Source organism: Danio aesculapii, chromosome 3, assembly GCF_903798145.1.
Source record: "Danio aesculapii chromosome 3, fDanAes4.1, whole genome shotgun sequence".
NCBI classification, from domain to species: domain Eukaryota; kingdom Metazoa; phylum Chordata; class Actinopteri; order Cypriniformes; family Danionidae; genus Danio; species Danio aesculapii.
The window spans coordinates 62782765-62796305 of record NC_079437.1 but is presented as its reverse complement, the minus strand read 5'-3'; the positions used below and the strand labels follow the sequence as shown (position 1 = coordinate 62796305).

General features: G+C 43.5%; 1 long non-coding RNA gene across 3 annotated transcripts in view; it reads right to left on the bottom strand.

Annotated features, from left to right (window-relative positions):
* The window catches only part of LOC130221830 (uncharacterized), a 57185-nt gene that overhangs the window by 13250 nt on the left and 30394 nt on the right, over window positions 1-13541 (bottom strand). For all 3 annotated transcript variants that reach the window (XR_008836319.1, XR_008836318.1, XR_008836317.1), the window contains exon 2: window positions 940-984. This is a non-coding gene — a long non-coding RNA (uncharacterized LOC130221830). The remainder of the gene's footprint in view (window positions 1-939; window positions 985-13541) is intronic.

Below are 13541 nucleotides of genomic sequence, written 5' to 3'. Positions count from 1 at the left end.
ACACACACACACACACACACACACACACACACTCATACACATGTCCTCATGCAATAATTCACTCCGCAGTTATCAGACGGTTGTTTTTCAGAAGTGCTGCTCATCAGCGTACAGCAGTGTACAAGTGCTTCTGCTGGAGTTAGGGTTAGTTTGACTGGATTTAGAGCAGATTTAAGCTCAATATGGTTAGCTCTCTGAATAAATACAACTCTTTTCTGATCATCTACAGAATAACCACTGCTGTCTGATGCCTAATGAACCTAGTGAAGCCTTTAAATGTCACTTTAAGATGAATACTGGTAAACATCTCCTTAATATTGTGTGCTGTCATCATGGTGAAGCCTACAGACATCGCTATTAGAAATTACTCATCAAAACTAATCAGTCATTCATTTTATATCATCATCATCACAACCATCATCATCATACTTAATACAATTAATACATCACAAGAATTAGTTTAATCGTCATAAACATAGTGTGTGTTTGCGTCCATCACGCCCCACTCAGGTGTGTCTATTCTGCTTGAGGAGAACTGGACAATGATGCCTGTGCTGGAGGATTATTACACTTACACACGCTGACCTGCAGGACCACCCAACACGCACGCACGCACGCACGCACGCACGCACGCACGCACGCACGCACGCGCACGCACACACACACACACACACACACACACACACACACACACACACACACACACACACACACGCACACACACACATACACACACACACACACACACACACCAGCAAAATCTCCTGTTCAAGAAACACTTTTGCACAATCTTCTGTTCTAAATATAACTAGTGACACCAGTGCACAGCAAACACACACGCAAACACACACACACACACACACACTCATACGCTCATTCATACACACACACACATACATACACTGAAACACACACACACACAGACTGTTAAACTCTTACCTCTAGACTCATCTGTGTTCAGCCAGAGATCCACAGCACACACACCTATGAAGAGCAGAAGATGAAAAACAGATCATTAATCAATCACAGAATCACACACGCACGCACGCACACATGCACACACGCACACACAGTATATCTGACTCAGTGATGAGCAGTGATTGTACAGCAGTGTTGATAATGGTGTGTGTGAGTGCTCCAGAGAGGGTTTAATCAGGATTAAAGTAACACATTAACATTAATAATAAACTTCTCTGTTGACAGCACAGAGGAAAACACGAGCGTTCATCAGTGAACACACCGACACACACCTGAGGAGACACACGACTGTAGAGTTTACCAAGATCAACAGTCCTGTAGTGCCCTGCTGCATCTGTTATCCCTAATTCCAGATCCACACAAGCTCAATGTGTTAAATCATCATGAAGATAACGCGGTACACACTATCAAAGAGGAGCCCATCTGCTCCTCAACCCTGGGTCTGAATGCACACAGTGGACAGCAGAGCAGCAGGTCTCCTGCTCTGTCTGTTCCAGCCATTAGCCCTGCTGGTGATCTGGAGACACACAGCAGCACGGATATAGGCCATGTGTCTGAGTGGGAGCAAACTCAACTGATAATAGATGAAGTCCACCATTCTCTTACTGTTGTAGAGCAGTAATAATACTGTAAACTCTATTCTGAATATAACAGAGCCAGTGTAGAGACCTGAGGACAGCTGTGATGTGCTCTGATCTCCTGCTTCTGCTCAGAATCCTGGCCACAGCGTTCTGGATCAGCTGTATCTGTGTTTATGGGAAGGCCAGTGAGGAGGCCGTTACAGTAATCCACCCTGCTGCTGATAAAAGCATGAACAAGTTTCTCTGAGTCTTCACTGGAAACACAGCATCTGACTCCTGCAGTGTGTGTGAGATGATAGTGTGCTGATTTACTGCTCTGACATGACTACTGAAACTCAGATCTGACTCCAGAGTCACACCAACACTCTTGACCTGATTGTGTGTTGTTTGACCCTTAGAGCCAAGGTACACATTCACCTGGAGAAGCTCCTCTCTGCTCCCAAACGCTTCAGTTTTACATAATAATCCTGGAAATAATGCAGTATATTAGCTCGTCTATTTAGATATTTACACTGGACACAAGACTAAGTGAAAAGCAGTGAGCACACACACACACACACACGCACGCACGCACGTGTTAAATAAACAGATCTGCATATGGACATTAGAGCTGCTCAGATGATGCAACACGTGGCAAAGCAGAGAGTGTGTGTGTGTGTGTGTGTGTGTGTGTGTGTGTGTGTGCAGATAAACCACAGCGTATCAGCTCAGACACTCAACAGAGAGGTGCATATGTGTGTGCGTATGTGTGTGTGTGGGCCGTGGACACACACATGGGGACCACGATCACGACCCGTTGCTTGCAAGGAGGAACCAGGGTCTGCATCTGGAACACACACACTCCACCGCACACACACACACACACACACACTCCCCAGTGCACACACACACAGACACACACTTCACCGCATCTTCCCATTATCAGACGCTCTGTCACTCTCGCTTTCAGCAGGACTGGACCCTCACACGCACACACATGTCTGACACACACACACACACACATAACCAACACAACTGATCATTTAATCAATCAATCAATCAATATAGAGTCAGGCTGGTCTCTGTGGTGGACTGATCAGTGTGTGTGAAGTGTTGATCTGTGCTGGTGTTGATAATGAAGCATTAGAGAGAGGGACGGATGGAGGAAAGCAGCGCTGCGTCCGTCCTGGATCTTACAGCCTCTACCGCACAGTCCAGCTATCAGCACCGAGATCTCATCAGCTGTGAGTGAGCAGACAGACAGACCAGTACAGCACAGAGACACCTCTCAGAGTCAGAAGGACACAGATTTATCCTAATGTCCCTATAAACAGGCAGCGTGTTTCTGAGGCCCTCCAGACTGACACAACAGAAAGGGTCTGATCTGAGAGAGGGATGGCGTCTGGATGAATGTGGCCTCGCTGAGGAACATACACTCTGTTTTCCTGAAGGGCTCCTGTTTTAAGATGTGAGATCAGTGTTTAGTGTGTGTGTAAGGTTTCAGCTCAAACACCTGTCAGATTATTGATTATAGCTCCTGCACATTGGCATTATCTGCTCTGAACACACTGTGTGGCCTTTGTAATACGGTTTGAAACATGTAAAGAGTGAGCAGATGATGGGTGAACTGCCCCTGTAAGGTGCCACTGATTGAGTGACTGAGCTCCTTTTCAGACCAGTAAATTAGAGAGGTGAGTGAAATACAATGGCAATGATGTAACTGCTGACAGTCATGAGACATTAACCAGTTAGACAGAGAGCCACGCGCATATTTCTGCTAATACGCTTGACTTGATCTCATTATTCAGTCACTCATGTGTGTTTATCATCAGATTATCATCTTAATCCACCGCGCTGAGGTTACAGCGGTTCACTATCTGACAGACGACACAGATCTGCTCACATTTCACTGCAGTACTCAGAGTGTGTGTCGCATCTCTGGTCTAAACATCTACACACATCTGAAATCCAGCAGCATTACGAGCTCTGAATATAGTGTTGTGTTCAGACATAATGAAGAGAGTTTCTCCTGAACACAAGCTCAATCATGCTACTCATCATGTCTGAACACAACTCTATATTTCACTCTGGTCTAGAAAGTGCTTCTGGATTTCAGAGCTTTGAGATATCTGAGCTAGAGACGAGAGGAGAACTCTGCGCTGTGTGTGAAGAGGAAGTGTTCTGTTCTGTCATCAGTGTTGGTGTGGTGTGTGTGTGTGTGTGTGTGTGTGTGTGTGTGATATCCAGCACTGCAGGTATGGAGGCTTCACTAATGACTCTGATAATATCAGCAAACACAAACACACCTTGTTGCTGTTTCTGCGGTTGCCAGTTATGCGGCTCATTTTTCTGGAGTTATGTTTCCAAGTCAACACAATAATCACTCCTCATTTAAAGAGACAGTTCCTCTAAAACTGCACCGCAGTAAACACCCTTTACCTGTCTCACACCTGCATGAGTGTCTTCCTTCTGTTGAACACTGTGTTTTGAAGAGTAGCGTAAACCTGTAACCATTGACTTTACTTGTTTTTGTTTCTACTATTGAAGTCAATGGTTGCAGGTTTCCAACATTCTTCAAAATATCTTCTTCAGTGTTCAACAGGAGATAGAATCCCATAATGGTGTTGAGCCGCTTGTGGGAGAGTAAATAGTAAATAGTGTGTAAACTGTGATGTGCACGACTGTTAAAAAGAGCGCACGCTGCATAAAGCAACCGTGCCTAGAGGAAACACAACTGGTGTGATCAGTCCTCTGATATAGACTGATTAAACAGTGATGATCGAGCACACACAGTCCTGCTGCTTTCACGAGCTCCAGATTTAAACACACACACACACATATATATATATCTCTCTCCTTTTGTCAGCAGCAGCGGTCACTGCTTTCCTTTTATTCATTAATCAGATTATTAACAGTAAGCGTGAGCGCGTGATCCTCCTTTCATTATCACTCACGGTGTGCTTTTTTAAATATTACTTGATTAAATAATAATAATCCACAGAAATCTCAGAGCATATGAGCAGAAATAAAGTCAAACCGAAAGCTGAAGCTCAATGTAGAGACTCCAGCTCAAATATTACAGTAAAATATGAATTAAACTCAAACATGAGCGATTAGCTTTGATTAATGAACTCTTTAATCAGTATATCTGAACATAAACACTTCAGGTACTGTAAATGACACATAAATCTCTCATAGATATCATATATACATGCGTTTCTCAAGCGTGTGCAGCTGTCGGAGAATAAAACCTGCATGAATCTGTATTTACACGATGGTCTAGATGCACACAGACTCTTCATTTTCAGTCAGGCAGCTCAAGTCTTTCCTTTACTAAACTTTCAAGATCTGATATCTTTATAAATCAGCGATCTTCACTGCCTGTTAGATATATGATATGAAGTGGGTCTCAGATCAGACAAGAAGCCCTGCTGTCATTTCCATTTCCCCCTGTCATGTCTGTAAGATATGACCGTTTACTCTAGCTTTAGTGTTTTTAATGGAGTTTCAGCACTAGCCTGTTGCTACTGACAGCACTAGCGGTAACAGCGGTCTTTCATCTTGTTTTACACTTGAACAACTAAATGAACGCTGAAGTCTGTTTAACTGAATGTACTGTGATGACATTACAACATCGATGCTGTAAACACAACCTTGTCAAATTGAAATATAGTCCCATTAAGCTTTAAACAGAAGTTCATCGTTGGCTATCGTTTAGCACATAGCTCTGCGTCTATATTGTCATGATCTACACTCGATATAGTGTTCTCATCAGTCTTGATAATCCATAATGACAAATGTTCTTTAGCTGAAAGATTACTCTGCTATATATATTTATATTCCTCTGCTTCTCTGCTTTATTTAAGCACAACTGTTGAATTTATGAACAGTATTTAAGGGAAATACATTATAACTACATTACAACAAGTGCTGTTTAGCAGAGATCTGTCAACACATTAGTACACAGAATAGTTTGAATAACTCTTTGTCTTTGTCATGATGACAGTACATAACATGAGCTATGATGGAGTTTAGCAGTAATGTTCGTAACCACTTTATTTGATTTAAATTGTCAGATTTTGTTAAATGTATGCTGTTGCCAGATTCATCAGAAACAATCAAATGAGATTAGATTTAATCAGTAAATAGAATAGATATGAATATAGCATGAATATATGTAGCTGTAGAATAAGCTCAACTCGATGAGATTAAAGTTGAATTAATATCGAGGAGCGAGACTGACGCAGCTCCAAACTCCACACAATAGATCAGTTAATAAGAGGCATTTAACACACACTGATATCATCACATCAACACTGCTCATTCATCAACCACTTACAGTGTATTAGCTCAAAAATAGACTCATGCTGCTTGTTCTTCAATTGAAACTGAGCTGAAACAACACAATTCCTCAGGTTTTCTACAACTCAACTTAACTGTTTAATCTTCAATCAAAAACATTGAGTTAACTTAATCGATTGGCATTGAGACGACATGAGGGGACTGTGAGGAACCAAACATTTTCTACAGTGTAGCTCAATTATTAAAAGCATGTAAAGGACGTGTTATACACTATCAGAATCCTGAAATCAGGCCTAAACATGCTGTGAGTTCTGCAGGACGCTAGTATTCAGCTCAGAGTGTCATGTCAAGGCTTAATTAGACAACTAATCGGACAACAGTGGTTTGATCTGTTGTTTGATCTGTTGTTGTCAGTCGTTTTCCTTCAGCTTAGTCTCTTATCCATCAGCGGAATGAACCGCCAACTATTCCAGCATATGTTTTACACAGCGGATGCCCTTCCAGCTGCAACCCAGTTCAGGGAAAACAGTTTAGTTGATCAGTTCCCCTATAGCGCATGTGTTTGGACTGTGGGGGAAACCGGAGCACCCGGAGGAAACCAACACCAACACGGGGAGAACATGCAAACTCCACACAGAAACACTAACTGACCCAGACGAGACTCGAACCAGAGACCTTCTTGCTGTTCAGAATACGACAGGACATCCATCACAAGCATGAATATAAGTGTCAGAGGAGGGTGAATGAGCTCCACACACCGCAGCGAGGGCCTCTGGGAGAGTGTGTGTCAATGCTGCAGCGGTAAACAGCAGAGCAGATTACGGAAAGCACCAGTGTGGGAAGTGTCCGAACAGGAACAGAGGATGAGCTCACACTGCAGGAATGCAGAATATGTGGAGGATCATTCAAGCACACCTACTGTACTGTATACACCAAACACTGGGAAAAACCCTGCACTCCCACAATGCACTGCAGCAACAACACACACACAAACACACACACACACACACTCACAAACACACACATACACACACATACACACACACACACACACACTCACAAACACACACATACACACACATACACACACACACACACACACTCACAAACACACACATACACACACATACACACACACACACACACACACCCCCACACACACACACAGCAGAGTCTAAATGAAGAGAGTTTCTCCTGAACACAAGCTCAATCATCTGACGATGGAGGAAGCAGGATCAACATTACCTTGTGTCCTCCACTGTCAGATGATTGAGCTTGTGTTCAGGAGAAACTCTCTTCATTATGTCTGAACACAACACTATATTCAGAGCTCGTCTACAGAATGCTGCTGGATTTAGGAATGTTCAGCTATTCACTCTAGAATCGAGACACACACACACACACACACACACACACACACACTCTTCAGTAGGACTCGTGAAGCGCGGGTCAGCAGTCATTAGGGTTCAGGCTGTTAGCAGAACAGAGGATGGCATGACTGTGTGTGTTACTTCTGTCTTTGAGTGTGTGTTGTTGTTGTCGCCATTGCACAGAGACAATGAGCGGTGTGTGTAAGAACAGGGAATTGAGTGTGTGTGCGGCAGCGTGGCGAGCCCACGGCGGGATCCAGAACCCCGTCTCACACCTTTATTGTGTGTGTGGGTTCACCACGAGAGCAGTTTTCCTTCCCTGACACACACAGATCACACAATCACACTCATTGTGCTTTTCCCAGCACACACACACACACACACACACACCTGCTGGACATGGGCCGCAGGGACAACACTCTGATTTCTCAGAAACACCCTAACACTACAGAGATCCACACCACCAGCACTGCGTTTCTTACTCTGAGTTACTGTTTCTAGTCCAAATAGCCAAAGATTCTTCAATCCAGAAGCATTTTTAGACAAGAATACAACACAGCCTCGTCTACAGAAACAAAGAGGGAAAGACACATGAGTTCCTCCTTAAAGCAAGCAGAATAATCTGACAATAGGGTGAGGGAAATCAATGTATTATAAAGCGAAAGCTGGATTATTCTGCTCACTTTATTTCTATTATTTCTCAGAGCAAGACTGTATTAGTGCTTGTGTGGAAAATGATTCTTCATTTACTTCATTATTTTTATATTTGGACAAGAATCAAGACAGAAACTCAGTAAGAAAACTGCATTGTGTCTGTCACACACACTTACTCCAGCCAGTTGTATATCTGTGAGGCAATGATAGCTTAAATGTCTACATGCTCAGGTTTTTGCTGGGTTTATTATTTATTTCATTACTCAAAGTCTAGTATTCAGCTCATGTTTATTTATATAACGCTTTTACCATGTAAACTGTGTCAAAGCAGCTTAACATAGAAGTTCCAGTAAATAGTACACTAGTGTCAACACATTCAGCAAGGTAGCCCAGGAACTCATTGATAGAAAGAAAATGTAGCCCCATAGCCCATGGTTGTGAGGAGAACACATGTGTTGATGATGGATCTGTTTGTTTGGGGGTGTTTGTTTCAGTTGTCTAGTCTCTCAATGTGTGTGGTTAAATGCCTGTTGCTAACGCAATCTTTCTTTTTACACAATCCAGTTGCATTGATTTGGGGCTTACATGTATGCTGTGTGTGCAGCTGCAGTGTGTAATATTCTCAGACTGCATGTGTGTGAGTGTACTGACAGCAGCAGGTCTCTGTACTCGCTCTGCCATAATCATCAATGCAGCAGCAGCGGCGCAGCAGATCTATTCCACCAAGACCAAACACATAAGCCATATACATATGCATTACCATACTCAATCTCTCAGAGTTAGCCTGACGGGATAATGAGGACGCCATGTAGAGCAGAACTACCAGCAGCCGAACATTTTACTGTGATTTACCTTGAGAACACCACCTCAACGAAAACGGCTGCAGATGTATAACTGCTGGCGCTCACTGCTTGAGTTGTGTGGCAAATTCTTGATTTATCGCTCATCATAGTGTGTGTGTGTGTGTGTGTGTGTGTGTGTGTGTGTGTGTGTGTGTGTGTAGTCATGTCTTCACCCGCAGCAGCCTATCATTAGCGCCGTCATGCTGCCACCGCTGCTGCAGTCCCACAAGCCCCGACAGAGACCAACACACACACCTGGAGGCCCAAACATCCTGTTCCCACACACACACACACACACACACACACACACACACACACACATGCCAACCCATTCACCGCCTGTTATTCAAACCCTCTCTGCTGGCAAACCACAAGTGTTTTTTTCTTTTCATTTCTTTGCATTGTGATTGTGCTTCATGTCTGAGCAGCGCCACGCTCGGGAGACTTCAGTGCCAGAGAGCGTGTGTGTGTGTGTGTGTGTGTGTGTGTGTGTGAGAGAGAACTTGAACATGGGAAAAAACACCTTTGTCCCACTCATATAAGCAGACGCTTTAGCTTGACTATAGTAAAGAAAGCTAAACCAACACATCTACAGGGAAAGACTGATCAAGCTCTTAGTAAATCTTCACAGCCTTATCTCAGAATGAAGGAGCGAGAGAGAGAGAGAGAGAGTGTGTGTGTGAGAGAGAGAGAGAGAGAGAGAGTGTGTGTGTGAGAGAGAGAGAGAGAGTGTGTGTGAGAGAGAGAGAGAGAGAGAGAGAGAGTAACGTTGCAGTAAATTAAAGCGAGAGCAAGTATTGACACTGCCTTGTGTAAACATTTAACGCCTAAAGACTTGAGAACACAATCTGAATCTTCCTGTATTATTCACAGAGGATGACAGATTTACAGCCTTCATCTCTAACAAAACATGCTGTGTGTGTGTGTGTGTGTGTGTGTGTGTGTGTGTGCGTGTGTGTGTGTGTGTGTGTGTCGCGGCTACACCCTGCGCATTAATCTAACACTGTCTGTCCTGCAGAACTCTCCCAGAATGTTTCAGATTCCTGGTGTTCAGTATCACATGAGCAGAAGCATGCGGACGGATGATCGATCAGCTGCTAATCGATCGCTCTTCTTTTCTAATAAGCGGCGAGTTTGACGCACAGTGTTCCACTTTCAGCACAATAACACACACTTTGACAGCAGATCTAGGTTTGATGAAACCTGCAACCCATGTGTGTGTCCGTCAGCCCTGATCTGAGTCTGGAACAGGCCACAGCGGCAGGTTATGAGGGAGAAGTGTAGAAGGGATACAGCTGTGGATAGCTTCATATGTGTGACAGTGTACAGCAATAATTACCATGTTTACATTACTGTGAGGGTAGGGATGTGGGTAGATGTTAATAAAAGACAATTTAATGTCTCATTTCATAAACAATACTCGGTGTGATTACTGTTATTACATTACCGTGTGGGTTGGGTTGGGGTAGACGTTAATAATATACCATTTAGTGGGTCATTTAATAAATAATCTGAATAATTCTGATTATAATGATGGTATATACAGTACTGAGAGGGGCTTGGGTTATGCTAGACCTCAATAAAACACAATAAATAAATAATGTAAATAATTCTCATTAGCGTATAGTATGGCTGCAGCTGTATCCCTTCTAGCGACGTCTGATTATGTTTCTCCATGGGGATTCTGGGTCAGCAGGTCTTTTATATTATATTTGCTGCTCTCACTGAGAGTTTCTGTCCTGTTTCTAGTCCAAATATCCACAAACTCTTCAATCAAGAAGCTTTTCTGGACTAGTATAATATAATATAATAATAATGAGTTAAAATGAGCAGAGTTTCTCCTTAAACAGGGTAAAAATAATCTAGTTTAGGATGATTCTGCTTGTTTTAAGGGGAATCTCTCTTCATTTTGACTCTTTATTTCTGAACACAACACTATATATTCACTTTATTCTTCTGGATTTCAGAGTTTGAGATATCTGGATGGAGATGAGACACAAATGAAGCATCTTTGCAGGATAATAATGCTCAGTTGTTTCTGTGAAGGTCTGAAGGGTTACTAAGCGCCTGTAGGGGATAGAAGCGCTGCTACAGTACAATAGCTCTGCTGTTTTCATCTGTCCACAGTAAACCGCAGTAAAACACAGCTCTGGCTGAGGTGGGTGACTGTTACTAGAGTAATGCTGTACTGTGCAGAGCGGATCAGGCAAGATCTAACAGGCACATCTCCATTAAACACCTACTGTTGATCAGCATTAACCCTCCAGAGCGGCCTGCGCTCAACAGCTTCTGCCTTTCTCTGGAGTTCAGTGGAGTAAAATTATAGTGTGTGTGCAGAAATACACTACTGTACATTTACTGTGTCAGGAGAGCTGACGGGAGCATTTTGAGTTTCTCACACATATCAAGAGAAGTGAGCACACACACACACACGCACGCACGCACGCACGCACGCACACACGCACGCACGCACGCACGCACGCACGCACACACACACACACACACACACACTATACTCCATACACTGATGATCATCAGTAAAGATCTCCCTCTTCACTCCAGCAGCAGTCAGGAACACATGATGATCTGCTGTCATGACTTCATAATCAATAACTGTGATTATAATGGAGTCAATAAAGCAGAAACAGCAGCACCATCACCACAGGAGAGTCCATCTGAACACTGTGTGCTGATTTACACACTAAAATATGTGTCCAAATAAGATTAGTCAGCAGAAATCATCACATTTGCTGAAACACAGAGACAGATGAGGCCGAATGAAGACTCATAATCAGCCCAGAGTGGATGAAAATGACCCAACAGCACATGAGGGGTGATTATTTCACCCAGAAATTGTCCAAAACACACGCTCAAAACACTCCCTGAGCAATGTAGACACTGAGCATATCATGACAGAGCTGATATTGTTGCGTGAACTAACCCTGAGCCTCTACTATGGGCTGTTTGAAGATGAGCAGTGTGTAACACAGCTCTAAGAGAATGATAACACTGGTGTAATGTTTGTACAGTTGTGTAATGACACTGGTTAGTCTACTGTACTCCATTTGCAGACGCACACAGTGTTGTGCTCTAACACCACACATCTCACCTGGAGGTAACACAGACTGATGTACTGACGTCAACAATAAACTAAACATCCAGCTGAGCTTTCCATCTCAATATGAAGCAAACGCTGCTCTACTCAGAGTGTGTGTCTCGCTTCTAGTCCAGATATCCTCACACTCTGAATCCAGCAGCATTCTGTAGACGAGCTCTGAATATAGTGTTGTGTTCAGACATAATGAAGAGAGTTTCTCCTGAACACAAGCTCAATCATCTGACAGAGGAGGAAGCAGGATCATCTCGCTTTGGCTTTGACGTCAGATCATTGTTCTTCTCGTCGCTGCTCCTCTGGACTCCACGTGACAGTGGGAGTGTGCTCTGACTTTATCTGGATTATTTCTGGCTTCTTCAGACCTCTACTGTCCAGTCTGATTTATAGTGAGAATACAGCAGAAAGCAGCTCAGCTTTATAGTCTTACACATTAATGTGGTGCACAAACGCACAGACATTATATTTCCATATTAATATAGAGCAGGGGTTCCCAAACTCCAAAACAACAGTGCCAGTGACTCGGGACACACACGTTCCTCAGAGGCGGTTATGAATATGCAAATGTTGCGCACACAACAGGCCAATATAAACACCAGCATATTGACAACTCAAACAAGTCTAACAGCAGCAGGCTATAGTCTATAGTCATGTATTAATTAGTTTACTTCATATTACCCTCAGCTAAAGAGACACAGTGTTTTCAGCACATGTCTATTCTTGGTTTAGGTTTGGAGACCGCCACTCAGAGATCATCCTCAGTGTTCAGATGTGGCCTGTGTTTATTCCAACCCAGGCTCATTCTGAAAACATAGTTCAGTGGACGTTTCTGGAGACCGCGAATACGTAGCCGGAGGTACAAACGGCTGCATTTCATTTTTTTAAGTGAACACTGCGGGGCAGTGTGACGCTGTTTCTTTCAGCGCTCCATGTGGAGGGATTTCCCACCGCAACCAGTTTGTCCGGTTAGCTCTTCATGTACGTCGGCGAACTCAAGATGCAGAGAGGGGCTGACAACGACGATGACTGTGTTTGAGTTCAGGGAAGAGCGATTGCAGAACTCAGTTAAGAAAACCAAAACAAAACCCAGAAAATAAAGCCAAGAGGTTCATCACGGGGGGAGAATGTGGTCAAAATCTGAAAACCTGGTAAAAATCAGACGAGGACGTTCTTATTCTGGACGGCTTTTGTGAATCGTCATTGGTTGGCTTTAGAGAAGGAGGAGGGTGGGTCAGCTGATTGGCCGGTCACACGGTCAATCATTTTGTCATCCAGACAGACAGGTGGAAGGTTGTTCGACAGCGGCCTCTGGTGAGTTTACGCGAGAACGGCGCCTACTGGGACGCATTTTACGGTCTCCAGAAACGTCCACAGGTCTACGTTCTCAGAATGAGCCTGGGTTGGTTTATTCTGAATGTGTTTGAGGAGTCAGAATGTGTAGAGATCAATGTGCTGCAGCTGACGCCACTGCTGTGCTGTTCATCAAACATTAACACACCGGTCCTATCATAATCAGAATGGAAAGGCTGACGGCTCTTCATTTGCATGTTGTTGTTGTTTATGTCACTATTATCTACTGTATTTATCTTCAGCAGGTTATTCTGGACACACAAAATGTGTAAACCCCTGGTAGCCCTCAGGCAGACACTCTTCAGTTTTGGTAGCTCGAATAATAATTTAAGTAGCCCAAACAGAAAATACACCAGTTATTAAATAAACACAA